The sequence below is a fragment of the Taeniopygia guttata genome, chromosome Z (genome assembly GCF_048771995.1).
Source record: "Taeniopygia guttata chromosome Z, bTaeGut7.mat, whole genome shotgun sequence".
NCBI lineage: Eukaryota > Metazoa > Chordata > Aves > Passeriformes > Estrildidae > Taeniopygia > Taeniopygia guttata.
In genome coordinates this window covers 75,373,329-75,399,408 of record NC_133063.1, presented here as the reverse complement: position 1 = coordinate 75,399,408, position 26,080 = coordinate 75,373,329, and the positions used below count along the sequence as shown (strand labels likewise).

General features: G+C 39.4%; 1 long non-coding RNA gene across 1 annotated transcript; it reads left to right on the top strand.

Annotated features, from left to right (window-relative positions):
* Positions 1–7,793: 7,793 nt before the first annotated feature.
* On the top strand, positions 7,794–10,577 carry LOC140681953 (uncharacterized). Its single transcript, XR_012053174.1, has 3 exons — positions 7,794–8,829; positions 9,599–9,805; positions 10,526–10,577. It is a non-coding gene; the product is annotated as an uncharacterized lncRNA (long non-coding RNA).
* Positions 10,578–26,080: the final 15,503 nt, after the last annotated feature.

Genomic DNA, 26,080 nt, shown 5'->3' with positions numbered 1-26,080 from the left:
ACCCAAATCCAAACAAAATAAACAAAAACCCCAAACAAACTAACAAATAAAAAACAAAATAACCCCCAAAACACAAACAAATAAATGAAAACCCAAACCAAAACAAGAAAACCACCTCAGAATCATGAAAGGTTTTTCTGTTTTGCAATTTTTGCAGCAAAATCCACTGCTAGTTGCTGCACTTGGAAATACTTCAGAAGTGTAAAACACAAGAGATTTGTGAGTTTGTTTTTCATGAGGTATTCAAATATCTCAATTAACACCAGATGGTCAAGGCTTATTGAAACAGAGCTATAACCAAAATGACAAAATTTTAAATTGATTATAAAGAAGATGGATATTTATATATTTCTCTTAGGTAATGTTCATCCCTTGCAACAGGACGATATAAAAGGGATGCTGTCCACAGCAAGAAACTGCCTGATGTAAAACTGTCTCTGCCTTATAGGGTTAGCTTTCCTCCAAGCACCAGTATAGTCACTCCAGCCTCCAACAGCTCTTATCTCTCTCCTGCCTCTTTCTCTTATCTGTACCTTTCTTTCCCATGTCAGCAATGTGCCTGCCTTTCATTCTGGGCTCGATCACAGAATCATAGAAATGCTGAGTTGGAAGGATCTATCAGGATCGGACTCCTGGCTCTGCATAAGACAGCCCAAGAACCACCGCATGTGCCTGAGAGCATTGTCCAACCACTCCTTGAACTCTCTCAGGCTGTGCTGTAACCCCTTCCTTGAGGAGCTGTTCCAGTGCCCAACCACCCTCTGGGGGAAGAACCTTTTCCTGATGTACAATTTAAACCTGCCCTGACTCAGTTTCATGTCATGTCCTCAGGATCTTTCACTGGTCATGAGAGTGAAGACATTGGTGCCTGCACCTCTGCTTCCACTCGGGAGGCTACAATAAGGTCTGTCTTCACCATCTTCACAGCCCTTCTTTGGATGCTCTTTAAGAGTTTAATGTCTTTCTTATGTTGCAGTGCCCAAACCAGCCCCCAGCACCTGAGGTGAAGCTGCCCCAGCTCAGAGCAGAGCAGGACAATTCCCTCCCTTGCCTGGCTGGTGAAGCTGTGCCTGATGCCCCCCGGGACAGGGTTGGCCCTCCTGGCTGCCAGGGCACTGCTGACCCATGTGCAACTTGCCAGGACCCCCAGGTGCCTTTCCATGGCCCTGCTTTCCAACTGCTCCTTCTCCAGTCTATACACACCTCCAGTGTTGCCTCATCCCAGCGGCAGAATCTGGCGCCTTCCCTTGTTAAATTTCATATGGTTGGTGATTGACCAGTTCTTCAGTTTGTTGAGGTCCCTCTGCAAGTCCTTTCTGTTTCTGAGGGATTCAACAGCTTCTCCCAATTGAGTATACATAGGCAAATTTATTAAGTAGTTAAATTAAGTTTTCTACATTTCTAAGAAGCCTGGAGTAGCCTGATTTCTTCAGTGGCCTTATTTTCTATTACCCAAATGTAGCATTTCTTACAGTTGTAAAGAGGAGTTGCTCTGTAATTTTATTCAACCCTATAAATGACCTCTCACCTTCTATATGGCCTCTATTTGTCAAGCTGAACACAACTCACACAGTACCCTTTCAGCAATGCTAAGTATTCAATTCTCTTTGATTTTCACAAATACAGTTCAACTATGACTGATAGCTCGGTCACAGCTGGAATGTTCTTCATTTTTAATCTAAAGTTTATTTGATAATTCCAAATATGAGAAATACTGAAACTCCTCTATTTCAATTTTGAACAATAGTGGCAGAACTAAGTGCCTCACAAACAGTGAAATAATCTCTCATTATATCATGATATCACTGTTTGTGAGGCACTTAGTTCTGTGGAGTGTTTAATGATCTGGACTTTTACCTGTCCTCACTAAATTTTTCCTGGTTTTTTGTAATAATTTTTCACCCTAGAATCTATTAGTGACTGTTTTAATTTGATTTTATTAATGAAAAGGGATTTGTACTCTCAAAAATTTATTATGAGGGTATTAGATCTCTCTAAAGAAGGATTCTGTCAATACTTGACTACCAAATAATCTGTGATGATATAGAGGTTTAGGACGAAACTGATTACTGCCTAGTTTAATATTATTTTAACTGTGCTCATTAAAATAATTTCCACTTTTAATAACTGAAATACTACTTGTCAAATCTTATACATTTTAGAGCTCTGATTTTTGGCAATTGTATTATGAAAATAAAAAATACCCACAACAAATATTGATGGGTATTAATTTGAACTGTGTTATAGAAAGACATTGCAAGCTAAAGAGATTAGAAATAGTGCCATGTATACTTTTATTTGTAGGTCTGAATTCAGTCCAAAAGAGTTTCCATGTTTTAATGCCTATAAAATTCCTTATACAAAAACTGTTTCTCCCTAGACTAGTACTGAAGAAAGTCAAAACTGCGGGAACACAGCCATTATTTCCCTGTGTATTTGGTATTTTGTAATTTGAAACTCTGGGCCTATAAATTCAGTAGTTTTTATGTAGCTTTTTTGTACACTGAAAATACATATAAATGGGAAGAAAATGTGATTTTAATTCTGTGGTCTTGCGGAGGCCCAGCCTGTATTCTTCATTCAGAAATTTTCCATATCCATGCTACTGATAGGACTTAAGAGGAAAGAATGAATTCCATGGAACTATGAGTTTGTGCAACTATTTAAAATGCATCTAGCTCAATAGCTTTCCTAGTACGTGACCTGTGATATATTGCCACACTACATCATTAATTTGATTTTCCAAGGTGACTTGTATGTATTAGACAATTACTAAAGAAAGGTTTGGGTAGCTCAGTTATTAAATCTCTAGTGTAGGCCTCAAGAAACCTCAGGGTGACTGTTGGCAGCATCACAGACCTCCTGTGAGCTGCTGGAATAGCCAGTTGTGGTAGGACCAATATTGCCTATTTTATTTGTTTGAAAGTAAAATGCATGATCTGAGTGAGCAGTCTTGGTCTAATTTTCAATGAGGAGAGACTGAGAAACAGTTTCAAAGAGAAATTACTTGTACAGTAGAAATGCTAGTATCATGAGGCTGAGCTGAAACCTGAAAATGCCAGTGTTATTTTCATTGAAATAGGACAATGCTAATTTTTGAACAGCTTTTTTGAAGTGAATACTACTCTAAGTTCTGCTTGAGTCACCTTCCATATTAGGATAAGAATACATTTGTCACAGATGTGTGCTAAGTGTATCAAACAGATATGTATGAGCCTCTGCTACGGTAGGCTGAGAATGATCATCTGATTACAAAACACCTGGACAGAACAATGCATACACGCACAGTATATAACACTGCCCAAAAACTGTTCATGAAACATAATTGGTACTATTGCTGTTGAGATCCCAGACCCCGTGGCAGCTCATGCAAGTGCTTCCTCAGAACTGGACCCTTTACTACAGTCCTTATGATCTGTGCCATCACTGTTCTGCAGAGAGAGAGATCAGTCTCCGCAGTGTCTGCTATCATTCTGTGCAATAAATGCACAGAGGAAAAACCTTCCCTGGAGTAAAAAAGACCCTGTAAAAGTAAATGAAGTAAATAAGCTTATAGAACAAGTCAAAGTAGTACAAGATAACCTCGCGGCATTCCTTTGTCCTGAAATTCTTGAAAGCAGAGCAATTATCACCGTTTTGCAGGGGATGCCTCAGTGGCTGCCACGAAGGCGGCAGGTCTCCCTTGAGCAGAGGACGTACCGTCCTCTGCTGGCAAAAGAAGGCAATATGGGCTCAGCTTTTTGTGCAACAACGCGATGAAGAATTTGGAAACTGTGGGAACCTTGTCTCCCTGAGCCTGTTTCTGCGTGTAGATAATCTCATGGTGAAGCTGCCAGAGAGAGACACTTCCTATACCTAATTTGAAAGAAAATGCAAGTCTCAGTGGGCTGGATGACAAAAGAGAAGTCCAAATGCAAGGATACAGGAGAATGTAATGGTTTCCAGAGTTTTATTTCACTTCAGTGCTGATCTAGGGAGAATGCCTAGGTCTCTTAGGGGCTTTTTAGTCTCTAGAAACTAGTAGCAACATCACCAATTAGTGATAATTTTCGTGGGTTTTTATTTTGTTTGAAGCTTTGTTTCTTTGTTTTTCTGTTTTTGTTTTGTTTGTTTGTTTGGTTGGTTTTTTTAATAGTTAAAATATTTTTTTTCATGGGGGAAATGAAATGGGACTGAGATTGGTGATATAGTTATCTCTATGCATCATGGCACTACTAGATTGTTTTGATTGTGCACTTGCATTGTTTAAAGACAGAATGGTACATAGGGGTTTGAGACATCTAACAACTACCTCCTTATAAAGAAGGCTTGTAGTAGGCTTTGCCTTGTTGCCATGCCACACCAAGCCACAGCATCTGCTGGGCAACTGGGGATCTGGAATTTAGTCCTGCCACTGCATAATGGTGCACAGATGGGTGGGGTACTGCTTTTTGCTGTTTTTTGTCCAAAATCATGAATTAGGCTTTTAGACCCCCAAGAGTTGTTTACATTTGTTCAACTGTTAAGTCACCCTGGCTTGAATTTCTCCCCTGCTGAAATTCAGCAAGAGACAAGAATTTGCTTGGGCTTATTTTGGCAGAAAATATTGCGTCTGTATTAGAGTTTATGTGTTTATTGGTAAAGTACTTGTCATGTGTAAGTGAATATAGTATGGTATGCATACAGTTCTCATAGTGAAGTGTTTGAAAGGTAGCCTCATAGGCTTTTCTTAACAAATAATACAAAACAATTTGCCAAAAAAATAAAGCTGTGGCATTGTTTAATATAATTTCTTATGATCATGCTTGAAGTATTCAGAACCAGCCCTATTACAAGAATACAAGTTCAGGTCCCAACTTCAGGAGACCCTTTATCAGGGTCAGATGATGGAGCATTCAGACCTTGTGGTGCAGAACAAAAGCCTAAGCAAGCATTGCACACATTGGTTCAGGGTTACATAGGGTTGTAATTGATTTTTGCGTTCCTTATGACTATAGCTACAAATCTTATTATTGGTATTGTTCAGGCTGAAAAAAAATTGTTCACTGTTGCCATCTCATAACATACTTAGCTTCACTAGCTGTGGAAAAATGATCATGCATTTTGATGCTCTTGAGCCACAGTCACAGATAGGTACATGCAGCCTTTGTTACTCTTGACTTTCACCTTCTTTCCAGACTTGCCTTGGAAATTAGACTTAGCTGTTTCTATCCATGAACTTGAAACACTCATTTGAAATTAATTTTATGCTGAATTATGGTGGAAGAGGAGCAAACAAAAAAAGTAATATAGAACACATTAAATATATGTATGCTACAATAGATCATTAAATTACATTCTGTCTATTACACAGATTACTATCATGTTTTCCAGAGAGGGGTAAACTGTTCACTTCTGGATGATTTTTTCCCATGCCCAAAGTTATTTTCTATAAAGATGTCACTACTACCAAGCCTCAAATCTTGATATAATTATGCTGTTCTGGAAAATTATATTTTTCAGTGTGTTATGTAATAACAGTGTAGGTTTGTAAACACTTGTAGCAGGTTTGAAAACATTTTTTTTTTTTTGAGTTGAGGAAGTGTGATAAAACATATTTTATACATAGGATGCATGGATCACCAGAAGTTGTCACTGGGGTAAATTTAGATTAATTATAAAATTTAGGTTAATTTTAGAATTTATAACTATGTTAGATTAGGAAATCAAGTCTATGTAATGGACAGCACAAGCTGAAATGACTCACCAACACTACAGATTTTACTAACATAAGCTCCTTTACAGATACAAAATCCTTTAAATAAGAAATTTCATAAACCAGTTACAGGACTCTGGAAAAACTTAACATCCATGAAGCTGGGACATTACAAATTAGCCAGCCATGCTATGTAGAAAAACTGTTCTAAAATTGCTGAAGCCCTTGACACTGTACAAGGGCCTAGGACCAATGAGAACAAATTTCTTTCCATATAGCTCAGACCTATGTTGTCCAATCTTGGGTATCAACATTCTAGTATGTCACCCCATACTCACTTCATGGACTTCAGAAAAGCAAATACCACTAAGGCATCATTTATCACCTATCAGAATAGTTATAGCAAAATAATAAATAACAAAATAATGCATTGTCTTCAAGGGTGCTTTTTTCCATTTTCCTATATTTTCAAATCAGGCAACATGAATTATTTTAAATAGAAATGCATGCTAATTGATTGATACCACTTAGAGAAACAAGGTTATATTATCTACAACTTGAACAGAAGAAAAATGTAGGCCTCTAGAAGTCAGAGATCTAAGAATCTTCTGGCAACACAATCCCTTTAATTGAGGGGGATACAGATGTATCATGTCTTCAAAAAGCAATATGAAAGGATCATTCTGCTTAATAGCTGATATTTCACCCTCGCAGAAATACTGCTGGTTTTTGCTGGCTTTTTTTTTTTTTTAATTTTTGAAGAAAGTTTCCTTCCCTCTTTCCTTTGACAAAAGAAAACATATTGTCAGTGAATCAGAGAAACTGGAAACAAAATTGCTCTGACCTTACTTTGCAATTTATTGTCCCTCCTGCTTGTTTCTGACAAATGGTAACTCTATAGAACAAATTATTTCTTCTGTGGTATTCTGACTCCTGAAGTCAAAGAAAAGCAGCTGGGGAAAAGGTCATTCAGCTGCATGTCTCATTTTCTTCAAAATGTGATTCTTTTTTACATCTTAAATATTGGTCTCAAATTCACATCTGTAAATGATATTGCAAAAGCTCAGAGGAAACCAGACTTAGATATGCTGTGCCATTCTGTCTCTATTTTCTCTGTGACATATGTACATATATCACAGAGAAAATATGTATCTATAATTCTAAAATAACTTATTCATAAGATTTAATAAATGTGAAGATCTATTGCTAACATTACTGTTCCCTTCAACCCTGATTCACTTCTTGTTTTTCTTAGTTCAGACCCTCTGTTGACATCCCAGACATGTAATGACCTCCCAACAGAACCCACTGATTATTTACTCTTATTTACTCTAGTTGAGTGTGTACGCGGTATGTACATCAACCATGTTCACCATGTTGGGAAAAATACGCCTTCTTTTGGTCTGCATATCTACTTTTCTCTCAACTTAAAATGAGAAAGTTTGATAAGACAGAAAGCACTTTCAGTTTTGACAAATCTTCCATCAGTGCTGTAAAGAAGGCTCAAAGCTGTAGTCTGAGCCTGTGTTATCCAATCTCTTAATAGCCCCTGGAGTTACAGGGGCTGGGCAAATTGTCCACTTCCAAATAGTCCTCACCTACCCCCAGAAAAATCTGTGACAACTCTCTGAAACTACAATAGATGAGTACCATGTGCATATGCACTGTCTTTTGGCTTGGAAATTTTTCAGTTTGGTGTCCAACTGAGTTTCCTGGAAACTACCAGTTTTTTAAAATGTGTCCCAAATTTTCCATCTGCTATTCTGTGGTTTACGCTTTCTCTCTCATCATTTCCTCAGTCTAGCTGCATCTCTGCAGATCACACTTGACCTTGCCAGAGAGCCATGCGAAACATTTTTAAAAGTATGTGACTGATCAGGAGGAAGCAACACTGGCCCTTGTATACATCAAGAAATGAACAAAATTATAAGACAACAGATTTTGCAAATATGAAATTACTGGAATGCTGTCTTGTAGGAATATGCTTTTGTTATCACTGAAGATGAAGTGCCGATGCACTCTTCTCCCCTCTGCCTTTCCCCTGCCCCGGCTAGCTCTGGGGAGAAGGGGCGCTGGCAGATTTCCAGCGCTTCCCGCTGGACCCTCACCGGGCTTTAGGAAGCGCTGTCGGAGTTCGGAGAGCAGTCAGTGACCCCACGGCGAATTATGAAGAGAGTCTTTCTTAGGGGGGGAAAATTCCGTTTATTGCAATCCAACGGGAATACCATAATTCAAAGGGGACCAGGCATGCCATGCCTGCGTTTGCCGGAGCGGCGCGGGCAGGGCGGAGCGCGCTGGAGCCAGCCAGAGAAAGCGCGAATGAACTAAATACGGAACGGGGGAAAACCGGGCGGCCAATGGGGTAAAGCCATGGGGGGTTCGAGGGTGGTGGGATACAGGGGTACATCCAGTGAAGGACAGACAGGGGAAGGGTCCCAGTTCCTCTGCCTATCACCCGGCGTCCCGGGTGGAAGATTCTAGGTGGGGGGGAAGGGACACCGAGTGACAGACAGGCATCTGGGGTAAACAGGGTGAATGACTTAGCATTTTTGGGGACAACGGACACGCGGGAAAAGACGAGAAAACCCGGGGAGAACCGTTACAGAACCGGGGGTACATGGAACAAACATATACATAATACAAATGTAATAAAACATAAAAAACACAATTCCACAATGAAGGAAGTTTTGCAGATCCCAGTTTCTGAAAAACTGAAATAAATATAGAAAATACAGATCAATGTAGTACAGTTTCTCAGAATTCTGAGACTAGAGGAGATCCTGAGCATGTCCCAGGATTTGTGGTATCCTTCTTTGACTGTTACTTTTTTAAAGGAGGTTTTGCATTAGATTGTAGAACTGGCTTATGAGCTGATACTGACTTACATGTGTTTTTAAGCTGATCACATATAGTCCAGGAAAATCAAAATTATCAAAATATAGGGCAATGTCTGATGGGATTAAATTTTTTGAGAATCTGAAAAACCCATATTCAGTTTCCTATTTTCTATCTTTTTGAGTCAGTTTTTGAATAAGCTCACATTTTTCTTTCAGATTCACTCTCACTGTGAAAAATTACAACAAAACTATGCTGTTGGCTAGCACTTCACAATGTATGGCTGAAAACTGAATTGGGCACACTCCAAAGACAGTAAGGTAAAAAAGGGTCCCCATCTCCTTGCACACCAAACATTTCTGTTTTCATTGCACTTCTCCGATGTATACATTATTATATATTCATATGAAAATTGATTTTAAATATCCAGTATTTTTCCATTTTTAGAAAAAAAGTGAGGAATATTTTATTCCTTGTATATCCAGAGAAGCTAGTCAAGGCATTTTAAGACCTGCCTTAGTGTGTTACTCTAGAAAAGAGTCCCAAAGTGTTTTCTGTCAAGAACAGTTTTTTATGAAACATAGAGCATAACCTAATCTTGATTCATAGTTCATGAAACTGTACTTCTATTCCTAAACAGAATGAGACTATATGTATTTCTTTGGGCCTGTGTCCACTTTTGTTTTGAAACAGAGGGTGAGAAATATCTGGAAAGGAGGTATGGTGGAAGTTTTCATCATCATCCCGGTAACAAAATGCTTCTGCTAAAGGAGTTGCATCTAAATAGGTGGTGACAAAAGAGGAATGAGGGAAGAAGAACAGTCTAAAAGAAAGCTTAACTTTTGCCTTGGTGGCTCACTTGTGTTCTATGCATTAATATCAAGTGTCCTTTATGTGTCCTTCCAGTCAAACAAAATCTGGGTGGTCAGAATTCTTCTTCCATTGGGGAGACAATATAGTCTCTTAAAGGTTTTTATGAGACTTAATATTCTGTTTCCCCTTAGTAAGTGGCATTTTTATATTTCCTCCTGCACAGCCAGAATACATCCAGTCTTTTAATCTGTCTCATTCACCTTTGAAAATTTACAGGGGCTTTCAGGCGGGCTTGCCCGAATGCCATTGACCTCTGTGGCCTATGTCATTGACAAGAACACAGATTCTTCTGCCCACACAGTGTATGCCTCTTTATCTCCCTGAAAGACAAGGAAATTACTCTTAGAATGACCAGGATCACAATAAAACCAGGAGCTAACTACTCAGTTTCCCTTGCACTGCTGGACTCTGCAAGAAGAGAAGGTAAGGGATCGATATACTCATAAAGGAACACTTTGAACTCACTGATTAGACGGTCATTACCTTCCTGAAGATCTACTACTGGCAGTCTACTAGCCTATTACAACAGCGAACAGCGTTCATGAAGGATAGGCCACATCACAAAACCATTGTAGGCAGTGCTAATGTTCTGATCAGCAAACCAGCCCTTTGCAAGGTGAGATTTACTGTGAAGGTTTTTTGAACCACATTTGAAATAGATGGAGTCGCACATGTGCTTTAAGAACCAACATGACAATGTTATCCCACGGCTTGATTTTCTTTTCCAAGGATTCATGTACATCCCTCAGACCTGTCACCACCTGGGGTCTTCAAAAAAGGGCTCTCAGTCAGTTTCAGTGTTTGTTCAAGAAATCAGTAGTAAGAAAAAAAGACAGCATAGGTAGGTGTAGTAGTGAAATGCATGCAGGGTGTTCTAAGCAATTGGCATGAAAGAATGGAGATAAATTAACCATGAACAGACTATTCATAAGATAATATGGGAAAAATTTAAGAATTTATTTGATAGCGTAACAGAAAGCTGGCATGAGTGCCTTGATTTCAAAGCAGCACTTGCAAAGGTGGGAATAATCTTTAGGAAACATATAAAAGTGTAAGGAGTGTATTGAAAGAGTGTGAGAGTGTAAGGACTATATGTAAGCATGAAAAAAAACAATATCACTGAAATAAGTTTTGTCATACCAGGTTACAAAGGATGAGGTTTCCAGTGAAGCTGCTGAGACACCATTAACATGGCAAGTGAAATATAAATATTTTAGTATCTTATTAGCATGTGATATGTCTTTGTGGGCAGAGATTTGTGTGCATGTATTTCTGCACCCGTATGTATGTATGTATGTAGATGTCTTGTTTACAAGATTTTTTTTTTTAGCTCCAAAATGTCTCTTAAATATCTGGTTTTAGAATATCTTAAAACTGGTGGGGAAATGTCAGATCCCATCTTTCAGTATCTTCAGGGATGTTTTTTTTCAGTAAGACACTTAATTACCTCTCCTCCTTTATATATAAAGCGTAGATATGCACAAAATGTAAACTGATATGTAAGCAAGTAGTGAAATTACCATTTTAAAACTGCCACTTCTATTTTATAAACATGATTTTTTTCAACAGCTGCCAAAATATGGCAAAATTACAGCAAAATTTCTAAACTGTAAATTCTAAAATGTAAATTCTAAAATGTAGCAGATCTGTAGTCTTTCTTCAAATTCCAAAATTGAAAGCATTATTGGTAAACTATATCAGCAATAAATAAAATCTTGTGATTTGTTCCCACTTTTATAAACAATGAAATATTCAGAAACTGACAGTAGTAGGTAGACATAATGTGTGTGCACAATGTGCTGTATCTCCTTCTTTCATAACCACCATAAAAAAAACAAACTCAGTTTTGGGTTCATGGCTGTAACCACATCAAAGGATTTTGCAGCTGCCTGTGGCTTTTCTTCTGTCCGTCTTCTTCCCTGCAGAAGCCATTGCTCATTAAAGATTTTTACAGCCCTTTCTCCAGACAACCTGACCTCTCCCCACTGCAGGATCTCACATCTCCTGTGAAAACCCATTTTATGTGTTTTTGTGGTAGCCTTGACACTTTCCCTGCAGACATCTGAAGAGAGTTATCTGAAGGTGCTCTGGCAGACAGGGTCTGGTGGCCTTATTACTCGGGTGGCTCATACGCGAAGATATTCACAAGTGCTCTTAAAGTAACAGGAGCCTTTTACCCTTCTTCTGGCAGAGATAAGGGGAGAGCTACATACTGACTACCTTGTGATATAAGTCAAGCACAACTTTAAGTGCATAACAAGCGTGGTCCTTAACTCGATTACAGCTGCTCTAATCAGCAAAGCCATTAACCTTTGCACTTTATTCTGGCCTGGCCTTAATGCCCCTGGGCAGTGCAGACCTGCTCCTTGAGGCTTTCCAAAAGCAACACGTTGTAATCAGTGTGCCTACACAGCCTACGCTGCGTGGGAGAAGCCAGGACAGCTGTGGCAGTGGGCCCTAGCTCCCAGCTATTCTGGTGACAGGCGCCTGTGTTGTGCTCAGTTCTCACGCAGCAAGCATAGCACTGGAGCTTCTTAGCAGGCATTAACAGCTCAGCTTTCTTATCCTGCCTTCTCCTTCCGTTCAGAATAGCCTGCTCTAGTGTTGATTGACTTGCAAACTGCTATGGGACTCCTGTGTCACTTCTTGGGTCTCCACTGTGCTACATGGTGCTACCTGGTAGGGTGCACTGAGAAACATGAATAACACACATAACATGCCTTTTGCCTCTACTGTGCAGTTTCTGAGCTATCAAGATCAAAGTCAATAAATATCTTGCACTCGGAGATGAACTTGTTAAAAATCCACATAATCACTGAGCAGTGGGTGACACTGAGCAACTGGGTTCACCTTCCTTCCAGTAATCACTGTGTGTGCATGTTACACACTACCTTGAGTCTTGATGAAACAACAGCTAATAGATCTGTAGAGGTGAATCTTTGCCTTAGAGTGGAGTTAATTTTTTAATCCCTGGCTCGCAACTCTAAAACTTCACCCTGCCATGTACAGACTCCTGGAGATTTTGTTTGTGTTTTAGACAAGCAGAACCACATTTCAGGAGACCCTTGAAGACAAAGATGTGGACATTTATTACAAAAAAGTCCTAGAGGAATACAGCACCTCAGAAGAGACAGGAATTTGGGTTGCTCATAATGAACTTTCTTTAATGTCTTATGCTGGTTTATCTTTTACCAGGTGCTCAGTGAAAAGCTCCAAACTAAATTACCTTTTAAATCAGTCGGGATGTAAGTTTGTTTGGCTGCAGACTCCCAGATATTATAAAGCTTCTTCCCCCGCTGTCCTCCTCCCACCTCAAATGCTCTGAGTCTTCTCTAAACACCAGATAAGAAATGATCAGGAAAGTCACACAGTGTGATTGCAAATACATGCTTGTTTTGACATTCCTTTTATCCAGAGCTTGAGAAATAACTGTCTAAACACCATTCCTTATGAATCAAAAAAGGTGAAGGATATGCCTTGCCTGAACTGACAGTACCTTTATACACAGTGATCCACTTTGGTGTATGATGTTAAACTGTTTGAAAACCATTGTGTAAAACAGAGAGTTACTAAGTTAAATATGCCAGTGATATTAGCCATAATATATCTAACTTATTTATCAAATCAATTTGATTGAATACATTTAGATGGGTACTGGACTAAAGATCAGAATTCTAACAACTTGAAGACTTGACACAGTATGTATATTTTATTGTTGTATAAGCCTTAGATAATTTTTACTCTATCAAGTCTCCCACTTTTCCATGTGACTAAGACAAGTGTATTTTAGAGTTAATAATTTTGATAATGAACATAAGATAATAATTTGTAGTTTCAACCCCTATTTTTTCCCTGTACCACAGAGCCTTCAAAATAAATCTCTCAACTGCCAGTCCCACTTCCAATCACAAATGTTACAAAAACTGGAAGAACTACCCCTTCTGGTTCTCCCCACATAGAGTGTACCTTCTGTTCTTGGCTTGTGCTCCTCCTGGTCACACTAGAGTCCACATCTCTTGGGCAGTATGGACTTCCTTCAAATATACAAATACGATCTGAGGGAAAATGGTGAAAAGACTGAGCCAGATATACACAGAAGTATAACTTCTCCATTCATATCCCTTTATGTTTTTTTATATTGTGTTTGGCAAAGAAAGCCACCCTTTCTTTCAGTCCTCCACCTTTTAAAAATTATTTTTTATTGTAAATTACATTGAACTTTTTTTTATTTTTTTTTCCAGAATGAGAACACTGAGAATTTATCATCCTCTCTGCAACATGGAGGTAGTTGAAATTTTGACCCTGGATATTAGATGTGAGATAGTCTTGACCTTCCACATGATATTAAAGTAATTTTATTGTCCAGCGTGTCTCGCCAATCTACTTCTATGAAACAGTTTTTTCTGGAAGGTACCATGATTCTTGTCTGTGGCAGTTTTGATCTGTTGTCTAGTTTATCTGTTTTCCCAGTGATGTTAGATGTCTGTTTTCTTCCTGCCTCAAATCCCATAGTTAAGAGAATCATGTCTGCTCCCTCAAGTTTCTAATGCCCTGCTTCAAATACATACTTTATTAACTTTTTGAGCTCAGGTATTCTCATTTTGAGTGGTAGTTTGTGGTGGAATGTTTTGCCTAATTGTGCAGGAAACAGTTCAGTAGGACTTCAGAGAGAAAGCTAGTATTTTCTAGTATTAGTGTTTCTCAAGGGTAGAGAAGAAGGTGATCTTGTTATTTGGGTATTTTTTATAATTATTTACCGTTATTTGATATTTTTATAATGGCCTTCCTTAAAGTACCTGAGTTTACACATATGACTACAGGAAGTAGGACTTTCCTTTGCAGCTGTTTACAGGCCAGAGATTACATGTTCCTTCCAAAAGACTCCATCATGTAGTACAGCGTCGGAGTCCAGAACATCCCTCTGGCTGCCCTGGCTGTCTCGAGACCCTGGCAGGGGTCTTGGAGACTTTGGCAAGAAGTCAAAAACAGCTGTGGCTTTGATTTTAGCCAGTGGAAAAAGCTGCCAACTTTGTATGAAGTATTACAAGCCACGAGGGTTTGAGTAGTGTGATATTTGAATTAACATAGGGTGGAAAAGTAGAAATTTGGAGTTTTTTAGAATATAATTTAGGGGGTCAAGATGGAGGAATTTGGGCGTGTCCTGGCCTTCTTTCCTTTCTTCTTGTCCTCCATGTCTTGGTATGATGGTGACACTTTTCTACTGGTTCAATGATTCACAGTCTAATGTATTGGTAGGTCATATGTATTGGTAAAGAAATTATAAACATATGATACCTAGTTTTGAGTATATAAGGTGGGAGCCACCCAAGGCTTTCGGCAGATGGCCATGGCTTCTTGCTAGCCAGAACTCAGCAGGTCAGAGAAAGAATGTTATAGAAAAGAAGAAATAAACAACCTTGTAAACGCAATCACATGCATTCCAGGCTCCTTCTTTGGCTGCATGGGCTAGGGAATGAGGACTCTCACAATCTTATGGACTTTCACACTGTTGGGGCTCATCAACTGACCCTGACAGTACAACACTCACATGTTGACAGTATAAAGAAGGTTCCTGAAGCCAAAAGTAAGAGGTAGAAGGTGCCTCCCTTCAGTTACAGTCCAAGGGAATTTTTTTCAGAATACTGTATTACTGTTTTAGCTGGTGTTTGTTTAATAAATAAAAGAAAGCAAATGAGTAAATGTGACTATTCCAGTAGCTCCAATTTTCAAAGTGTGATATTCCTAGGTGCCACAGTGGCTGTCAAGAAGAAAAAGAAACATCTTTGGAAAAAAAAGGGCACTTAAGGGGAAATGCTTTTGATTTGTACATAGAAATACTTATTTCAAGAACTATGATGTCCCATTTAAAGCCAAAAAGATTCCATTACAAGAAAGCAGTTTTTAGTTATCTGCATAACAAATAAGTAATTCCTGTGTGCTTTATTGTGTGCAATTACATTTTATCAGATGTAGTAGGCCTGTAAATTTGTAGATGTGTTAACTTGCTAATCCTGAAGAGATGTCACAATGCAGGTTTGAGGTATAAAGACATCATCCCAGAAAATAGTTTCCTTGTGTATTTTTTATAATTCACTATAACAACCCCACCTGTATTCTGTGTTTTTCCTACACTTACCTGTGAATTGGTGGCTTTAATCCACTTTTGCTGCCTTCTAAACTTAGGTTGTGGTTCAATATCTGCAATACTGGATTGTGTCCTACATGCCTCTTTTTTTTCGTTCTTTTTCACCCAGCACATCTTTCCACAAATGAATGGCTTCCATTTGTTGCATGCAGTTCATTTGTTCAGACACAATTCCAATGATATTTCAGAGTTCCCCTGCTCAAAATAAAGGTACAGGAATGCTAGGAAAAGCAAAAGTGTAGCCAGGGTGATCCTAGATATGGCTTTCATGTGTGGAAAATTCTTTGGTTAGGTGCTTTACTTCATAAAGCAATGAAAAAGGGAGGATAAAAGAAATCTGTTACATCATCTGCAGCCAGAAAATGAGTTTGTTTACTGTCTCTTCTATAAAAGCATCAAATGTAAAGAAGAACTAAGGGCTTCAAAGCAAAATGAATATAAACTGGAACTCTGTATCTCTGCCACAATGGGCATTAAAAGCTGGCCTGTGGCAGGGAAGAGAAGTTGAAGTACAGAGGGCTACAAAATGCTAGTGTGCTCAGTCAATTCAGAGATCTGTAAGATCTGTGGAATACAAATGTGCAGTCTGTAAAAGCTGCAGTACATGCCTGTGTTGTTACAGTCTTCCTGAGGCATCTGCTATTGGTTACACTTGGAAACAGAACCACTAAACAGGACAGACCTTTGATCTGATGTGATATGATCATTCTTATGGTCTCCATATGCTGCTACAACATCTGGCCATTTCTGTTAGCTTTGTATCTATAAGCCAGAAGAAATCTAATAAATACTTTTATTACTGTGGCTACCACACTCTACCTGCAGACCAGCACAGTGTCTTTGGTGCAGCCTACTGCAAGGCAATACATCTTCTGGTTTCAGAGCAGAGGTGTTTCAGAGAAAGGACATTGTGGGAGCTGTGTGCAGGATGCCTTAACCTTAGATTTTCACAGTTTACTGGGGCAAAAAAGCAACCATCTAGCTGTTGTGAGTGTGTTAACCATTAGAGAATGACAGGAACCAGCAAGAAAATATGGTCCCGTGTTTGTTTCATTACACACAGCTTTCAGGTGGAACTGTCAAAGTAGCCATTTTTACAGCTTAGATTAAGTAGTGGCTAGAGAATGAAAATATGGTAATAACAAAAAATTTCAAAAATGTATCAGTAGTGCAATACACCACATGAAATTCCAAAGGTCAGTTATTTCTTCCATGAAAAAGTACATAAAAACCCCTGACAGATGAACCAACCAACCAATCAACCCATCCCCACCCCAATAAAATTCCAGAACTCAATCCCACCCAACTCAACCCCAAAACCCCACAAGCAACAAAATCAAAGCAAAAACCACCCACCTCAGACCCCAAACATTGTTGTTGGTTTTGTTGCTGTTGGTGGTGGGATTATCATTATTATTACTGTTGTTGTTGTTGTTAATGTTATTATAAAGGTGGTTACTATTATTAGTACTACTATTATTATTGATAATGATAATGACAATGATAATGACAATGATAATGACAATGAAAGTAGTAGTAGTAGTAACAATATTAATATTAATATTAACATTGTTATTATTATTATTTATTTTATTATTATATTTATATAATAATAAATATTATATATTATATAATAAATATTATATATTATATAATAAATATTCCATTGGACATGAAAAAGATGGGAAACGCCCTTTCCAAAGAAGAGCCCCGTGTTCCCTGAGCGCGGGTGTGAACACCCAGCGGATGCTGACGGGAGCTACGCGTGCCCGCGGCGGGTGAGCAAACGCCCGTGAGGCCGTGGGAAAAGGGGCTCTGCAGGAATCTCCCGGGCCAGTGGGATGTGCTTCCGCAGGGATGCCCCCGGCGGTGCCCGGGCCCGGGCCGTCCCCGCGGTTCCCACTGGGTGGTGGTAAAACGCTGCAGATGATCTCGCTGCAGTCAAGGAAGCGCGGTGGGCTGCACAAAAAGTAGCTCAAAAGCAAAAACCTTTCAGGCTTATACAAACTCTGAGAGATCAGTACATCTTTACTGCCTGCAGTACCAGCCTTGATCTTCTTATCTCCCCGCTGACTGAAGGACCTTAATATCTACAATAGCAGTCCATGCTGTACCCAGAGAAAGCCCGGTGATGAGCACTTTCTGGACACATACACACTGTTCCATAGAATCACAGAATGCCCCGAGTTAGAAGTACCCTTAAATGTCACCTGATTCCAAATCCGCTGCGGTGGAAATGCATACACCAGGCTGCTCAGAGTCCCATCGAACCTGAACTTAAATACTTCCACTGACCTGGCGTTCACAACTTTTCTGGGCATTTGGTTCCAGAGCCTCATCAGCCTCACAGTCAAGAATTTCTTCCTACTATCCAGTCTAAACCTACTCTCTTTCAGCCTGAAGCCATTCTCTGAACACACTACTCCAGGTGGGGTCTCACCAGACCAGAGCAAATGGGTCCTGCTGGCCACACTGCTTAGGATCAAACCCAGGATACAATGTGCTTTCTGGGCTGCAAGTGCACATTGCCTCCAGCAGCACTCCCAAGTCCCTGGAGAAAATAAAGTTACTCGTGCAAAATCAATTTCCAGCCATGGCAGGGTAGGGTGGCCCTTTTGTAACTCCTTAACTTTCAGGCTTAAAAATAGAAACATAAATAAAAGTTTCCTGAAGTTTGAGAGAGACTGATAGAGGGTATTGCAGTATTGCCTCTCTCAAAGTTATCATTTGTCCCAAGAAATTATGTTAAAAGCATGGAACATGTAAATGTACAGACACAGAAGAGAACAATGAACATGTGGTCAACACTTACATTACACATTAATTTTCTTATTAACCACAAAGTACTTTTACTGAAGTTTTTGGGAAATGAACTAAGGTTTTTGTGCCTGAAATTTTACTGGTTTAGTTGCAGACTTTCAGAAGGTCACAGTTTATTCCCGCTCACAAGTTGCAGTGCAGCTGAGTGTTGATGGCAAAATTTGTTATCTGCCTGTTCTTTTTCTGGCTTGTAGCTGATAATTTATTTGCCAAATAAGCACTTTAAAATCATCATATCTATGGTTTCAGCTGGGCCTGTAGGCCAATTTTTTTCTGCCTTTAGTCATGTTTTGTAGAGAGGTATGTTTTGTAACAGCAACATCTGTATGAGAGTGACCTTCACCTTGAGTAGGAGTACAAGGTCAGTGCTGAAACCTACAAGAGCTAATTACCAGAAGAGGCAAGAAGAACATAAGAAGGAACAATCTCAGTGTCAGGACATGATCGCAGTCCTTGTGAGCTAGACCAGATGTTAAAAACTAAACTTGTAAATATGAAGCTGTTTCTAGACCAAGAGCCCTCTCTTCTCCGTATGCTCAGATTGTTATTTATATCGCTGGGATAAAACAGGATATGTGTCCCCATGTGGTAACTGACAGTTCCAGATCAATAGCACAGACTGAGCTGTTGCTGTCTGAAGGCAGTGGGGCCTGTGCTGCTGGAGAGGACAGGCCATGTCCTTGTTAACACCTCAGCAAGTGCAATCCCATCTGGCACTGTTTAGCTAAAGCTTTACAGGAAAGAAACTGCCTTCTGGAGTTTGTCCTTTCGAAACAAGACTGAGGAAATACTGAAGACGCCTTTGTCTGCACTTTCAATTTTCTCCTGTTATTGCATAAGGAGAAACTTTCCTTCTTGGAGGCTGTTGAAGAACTAGGACATATTGTGCACTTCAACCTTAAAAAGAGGTAAGTGGGGACATTATGACAGGGTCTGCATTCTTGTGAGTGATATGAAAGGCAGGAATCTACATCTCTTCTGCCAAAAGAAGATGTGAAACAGAAGGCATAAAACTGAAACCCCACCTAGCAACTTTTTTTACCCCCATCATGAATAAAGCTGTGGAGCTTACAGCCATGAGGTAATTTTAGTGGGCTTAGGGGAAGAGGGAAGTTAATGAAAAACAAAATCAGCAAGACTCTTAAATGGGAAGGTAAAAAAAAAAATAAAAAGAACCTCTGATTATGTCCTTGAGCACGAAAACACTGCTGTCTGGGAGAGCACACTGGGAAGTGCTGCTGTGAGCTGGCTCTCCCCCAGGTAGCACTCTTTGCTGCTGTGAGGAACCTTTGATTTCTCACTCTGAGGTGGTTGTTTTCTTCCTGTGTCATGACGGAATTTACATTGGACTGTCTTTGCAGACTTCTTAGTTGCCTCTCTGGCAAATTGGCATGGTTATTAATTTTACTATATTCTGTTAATACCTTTCTGGCCTTTATTGCCATTGGTGAAAGGTAGACATACTTGGTAAGGTTTCTGAAGCTTGAAGGAGTAGGAAAAGACAGACAAAATAGAATGAGGCTTCATCAGGCTAACCTAAGGTGCTGAATAAGATATAGAAGATGGAGTCTCTGTAGCATTCATAATAGTTTAAAAGCTTAGATGCAGTGTATGTCACCCTCAATCATGTCTTTGTAGTATTACTTATTAACAATGATCATAAAAAAGTAATTGGCAAAATTTAAAGCATCATGTTTCCTACTGGTGGAAAAGAACTAGGCCTTCTGAGTTCAGCTTCTTAGCATTGCAAACTGCTTTTTCTGCCAGTGCTCTGCTGGCAACCTTTGAAGAGGAAAGGGCTATAACTATCAACATTCCACCTGCAAATATTTAACCTACTTGCATTTCTACAAGGATTTTGGGTCAATTGGGGGGAAAGTGTACTAAAAATATGTGCATTTTTCTGCATTTCTTTAACCTTGTGATTTTGGAAGCCATTTGTGTATTTTGGATTTTTACCTTGAAACTGTGCTCAGCAGTCACATTGCCAAATGTCATACATCTGCATTGTACCTGCTCTTCATATTTTCTCTATAATGAGAAACTTCAGGCCTTACAAAAATGTTATATATGCATGTGCTGTAAGCTCTAAAAGCTTGAAGAGAGTTGAGCTGGTTTGACACAACTCTTTAGCTGTCACTGACACAAGTCTTTTCTGCACTGAATATGTAAGTCCCAGGAATCAGAACCTCAGTGTAATAGGTCATGGGCTACTGCAACTATGCTTTCAGTAACTGATTTATCTACTGATAAAGTGATCTGCAAGTTTACATGGCTACATTAGAGAGCTGAATTCCATTTTCTCTTGTCATGGTATTCAGAGGTAAGTGGCCCAATGCCCTGTCAAGGAAGCAGGACGGTCTTTCACATGCAAGGTACTCATCAGTTTAGACTAGAGTCTTGATCTTCATTTCCTTTTGCATCCTGCATTTTAATACTTTCCTCGTGCTGCTGGGGTTGTTTTACCCTGTGATTGCCGCTAAGCCAGCCCATAATCAGTTGAAGGAAAAGGCTGATTCCAAGGAGATTTTCCAAAAGAAATGAGTCATTTATTGATTCCCCAAGTATAATGTTACCATTGGAGAACTGATCAGCTGGAAGTAGCCTCTTGTCACAATGCTTGTGCTGTCTTCAGCCTGCAGAAATAAGGCAAATCGTATAGGAACCTCCATTCCCTCGGACACATAAAGACCTTCATCAGTTGATTAGACAATTAACTTTCTAATCAAGACCTTAGCAAACAGATGATGATGTATGTTGAAGAGTGGACACTTTAATCAGAAGTAGTCCATACAAAGAACTGCCTGGTGTAAAGGAGGTAAATTTCTGGTTACTGCGATAATCACCTCCCATGACTCACAGATGCACTTAAGAGTCCTAACTTCCTCCATTACCTCAGCTGTGAGAATGCAGATGCCACTTGAGTGAGAAAGAAGGCAGTTAAATATACAGCTGCAGCATGAAATAATTGCGTCTCCAGTTCTCTTCTCTATACTCCCAGAGGATATTCCAAGAAAGTAGACCAAACCCATTTTTAGCTCAGTCTTGAATTATTGAATATACTATGTACCAGGCTATTAACCAAGGGAAAAAGTGGTTAAGAAAACGACTTGCATGTATAGAAGAATAGGATATTTATTAGAAAAATAAAAAGTTTTTTTGTCTTGTTGGTTTTTGTTGTTGTTGTTTTGTTATGTTTTGTTGTTTTGTTTGAGTTTTTCTTTGTGTATAAAGCAGGTAAATCATAATTTTAAAACTAAAAGCTCTTTTTCATCCTATGAGTATCCAGTTTTCATTATAGGTAGAATCATTTTGGGAATGGCAAATGTTGTGAAATAACATTTTTTCTTATTGTTGCTAAGGTCTCTTTATCCCAGGTGGATCTTCCAAAACGTGATGCTAATTCATGCACTTCCTAACAAGTCTAATGACTCTCCCAGCAGATGTATGTCTGCAGTGCAAATCCAAGGAATGACTGCTGTTCATGGAAGTATCCATCTCACAGGTAAGGCAGTAAAGTTACCACAGAGAAAGATGAGATACCTTCAGTGAGTACTCAGGAGCTGAGATATGGGGTATACCATAACTCTGATGCTAGTCTGCAAAATATTCAGTAAATCTACATCTAGATAAACTATCTAGATAAAACCATCTCTGCATACACTCTGCATATCACTAGTGGTGTTAGTGAGCTGCTGATCTGAAGTCATACTGGACTAAGAAAAGGAAAAACAGACTGAGATGTATGCCTATGAGTGTACTCCGTGGCACAGCTGGTACAGGTGTACCCACCATAAAGAGCCACACTTAGAGTATGGTGTCTGCTCGTCCATACTAAGGGCTTCAAAGCTCTTGGGAGCTCCAAGAGCAACTCCTCAAGGAGAATGGCAGGAAGTGGTGGAGCACTGAAAGAGAGAGGTACATCTCTCTCCTACCATGTGAAGGGAAAATCTGAAACATCACTTTAAAAGTGATTCAAACACCACAGTGGACATCTTTATAAATGGTTACCGTTCAGCTAACAGCAGCAAAAAGAGCAACGAAGCAGCAAAGTAGGACCTTAAAAAGCACAGCTATTTCCCACCACTGCTTGCTGTGCTGATCTGCAACCAGGTGAAAGTTGCTGGCAGCTCAAAATCCAGCCTGACCACCTGGACAATTAATTCATTGTAACTTCCACACCACTTGCAAAAAAGCCACATCATGTCATTGCTGTTGGAGCTATGCATAAGAGAGAATGAATAAATTATACAGCACTTTTTGAATGCATCTGTGCAATCAGTGAGGAGGAGTTACATAAGGCTCCTCTTCCTGGTGAAGGGGAAAGTGCCTTTCTTCAGCACAGTTCATCCAGGGACAGGTTCTGCACAGGAGAGTACTGACAAACTCTCAGACACAGAACATGAGGTGACAGTTTTCTCTACAATTCTCAAAAATTTCTTAGGAGGGCCAGATCCTAGAGCCTATGGAAAGCTGGAGCAAAACAGCTTTTAAGCCAAGGATCTCAATAGGCACAGCAAAACTTTGAAAGCATTGCAGCTGCAGGTCTCCTGCAGGTTGTGCAGTCCTAGACCCTTTTGCAAAAAATAAAGCCTAAAAAATGGACATGTACACTTACAGAGCCCACATGCCATATTAACATAATTTCCACTCTGGCAGGCAGTGTACCCTTTCTGGGTAGAGCTTCCCACATAATTTCCTGCTTTCACAAACAAAGCAAAACTTGTCTGATAGCTTGCAGACACGTGACTACTGTGCAGTGTATAGAGCAGTTAGTGGTTTCTCATGGCTGGTAGCTGAGGCAGACTTCTTTCAAAATTGCTTTAAGAAACCGTCAACAGATGGACAGAGAACTGGGAGATGTCTCAAGACTTCTGCTTAGTGTTTGGAGAAGGAAGAGAAGATGCCTCTCTCAGAAATGCTAGTGGGAACAGTTTTATCTCCAAGTGAAGAAGAGTAGCTCTGCACACACTGAACTGCAATAACTACATGCTGCTTATTAGAAGACAATGTGCTGCAAAGCATGCTAGCCCAGTGGAAGGCATTTTCCCCCTCACCTCTGAAGTGGATTATAAGTACCAATATAAGTACAATTCCCTTAACTCAGCTACTTTTGATGTCTTGATTTAGGAAATAACTTTGTGTTTCCCAAAGCTGTTTCTTCCTCTGTGTGTGTGTGTGTGTGTGTGTGTGTGTGTGTGTGTGTGTGTGTGTGTGTGTGTGTGTGTATGTGCATACTTATGCCCTTTTTGTAACATCTGTGTGACAAAAGAATTCATGACCCCTGAGTGTTCTGGGTACTAAGGAGAACTTTTCTACATAAAACCTCTGTGATTGCCACTGCTTTTACTGATTTAGAGCCTTTGTTCTTACCCTATTCTATAGCTGAATGCCTGGTTTAACCTGCTGTAACTCTTCTACTATTTTCTGAATCAAGCTGGTGAGAAAACAGATTTCAATGTTTATTTCCAGTGTTATTTAAAAATAAGAGATTCACTAGAGACATCTCTACTGCTTGTGTCTTGCTGCAGATGGGCTCCAGCCACTGATCAGAAGCCAGTGGAGCTGTAGATGTGGATTGTAAAAAAGTCTGTTCGTATTTTACAAACAGGAGGATGCAGTTTTCTCCCTGTGTGTTTGTAGCTTAGAAAGAAAGAGCCAACCACAGCAATAACAGTAATAAAAATAACCTAGTATGGACCAGAAGCCTATCAAAAAAAAAAAGTTATGTCATCTCTCTACCTCTGTCTCACACTTTTCTTTCTCTCTCGAGTTCCTCAGGGTTTTGTTTTTTTTTATATTTGTCTTACTAACTTTACAATCATTATCAAAATACAGTATCAGAATACAATAAGAACCTACCTTCACAGGGAGCAATAAGAATCCAGTCACTACTAGGCACTTTATTGATTGCTCTACATATTTTTAATTCTCTGGAGGGAACAGAGAAACATTTCTGTGTCAATTCTCTTTCTCACTTTTGCTCCGCAGTCATTGCAGGGGACTCTGACCTGCAGAGCTCTGCCCACTGCAGTGCTGACAGACTAGCAGTCAGCAGAGCTCTCTCACCACAGCTGTTGCTTGCACAGCAGTGGGCTTCTGCTGCTCACCCTTGAAGAGGTGGCATCTCTCAGGGTAGGAACAAGGCTGAGTATCCAGGGCACAGCTCAGTCTGAAAAAACACAGCTGTCAATGATGAAATACCATTCTGAAGAGGTCATCTGGAATAACAAGGAACTGTTATAAACTCTAAGCTTCTGAAGGAGTCAGAGAAGAACTAGATCTTTGGATAGTAGTTGTAAACTGTAACTTACCCCACCACTCCAGAGCAGATAGGCTGAGGCTAGCAGTTAAGCAGGAGTTCTCTGGCATAAAATTGAAAGGCAGTGTGGCTGTGGCTTGTTGAAAAAGAGATCAGACAAGCATATGAGCAGACAGGTAGATGAAATGGGTAGATGTCTTGGGTGATTGTCTTCAGAGATAGGAGGCTAAGAAAATTCTTTTAATGTACTAGGTTAATGAGACAAATGGGAAACCATATTCTTGTTTACAGATATCAAAGCTATTTTATTTTCCAAGTCAATTTAGTAATACTATCTGTCTCTGTGTTGTTTTTTTAACAGTAATATGTTTCTCAAACTGCTAATGCTGTAAACTGGCTAACAAATTTGCATGTACCAAGACATCCTCATTAAGACAAGGATAAGAGATTTGTTAGTCAAATTAGTAGCACTGAAGGACTTGAACACATAGCAGGCCTGGCATTTTCTTATGCTTAATCTTCTAGGAATGTAACAATCTCCTCCTTACTGAAGAGATAGGTGTCTGTAAGTGTAACAGAACATGCAAGGAAAGGAAAAACAAAAAGAAAAGCAAAGGTGGGGTTGGGGGGGAGGAAGGGAGAACAAGGAAAAGGAGAAAACTGTGCAGTTAGTAATAAAATTAGGATTGCCAAAATTTGAAGTAAGTTTGAACTTTCAAAGGAAGTTGAATTTTCTAGTCATCAGTGCTATATCTAGAAGGAAAACAACAACTACAACAAAGGACATGATCTATCTCTCTGTGAAGCTGAATTGAAGATTAATGTGATTCTACCTATGTTCTAAAATAAAATTAATATTTTTTTAAAAATATGATGTTGAACATGTAAACAGAGAATGCAAATAAAAATATGGAAAGGGAAACTATATCCCAAGTACTAAGATTTGGCCAAATTACAGAATATTTAATAAATATAATTTTGAAGGTATCTATTACTTATTTACTAAGCACACTTTTTGAGGTTTATACTATACAACTAGAAAACAGTATAAATAATACCTCTATAGAAAAAAAAGGGAAAATGCAAATCCTGTCACTAGGCTGAAGTTATATGATGATAAAGGTTACAACAGCAGATCATCTGGCAGAGGAAAGCTGACCAAAGGCAATGCATGATTCCCATTTCTGTAGAATTAGTCAACGTGTGTGACACTGTCTGTAGAAGACTACTGAAGATAGCTCAGGTGAAGAGACCAATTCAGTGCTTTGCTTTAAGGTTTTGGACTGGATTAACTGGAACATGACTACTGCCTAAAGAAACCCCTTAATATCACAATTTTGAGCAAGAAAATAATTTAAAAATTGGTTGCAAATGGGACAAAACAGAGGCCAGTTGTACAATATACATCCCTAAGTAAAATATTTGATAGGGAGAGGTATCTTACTGTAAACTGTATGCCTTCCAGCCCAGT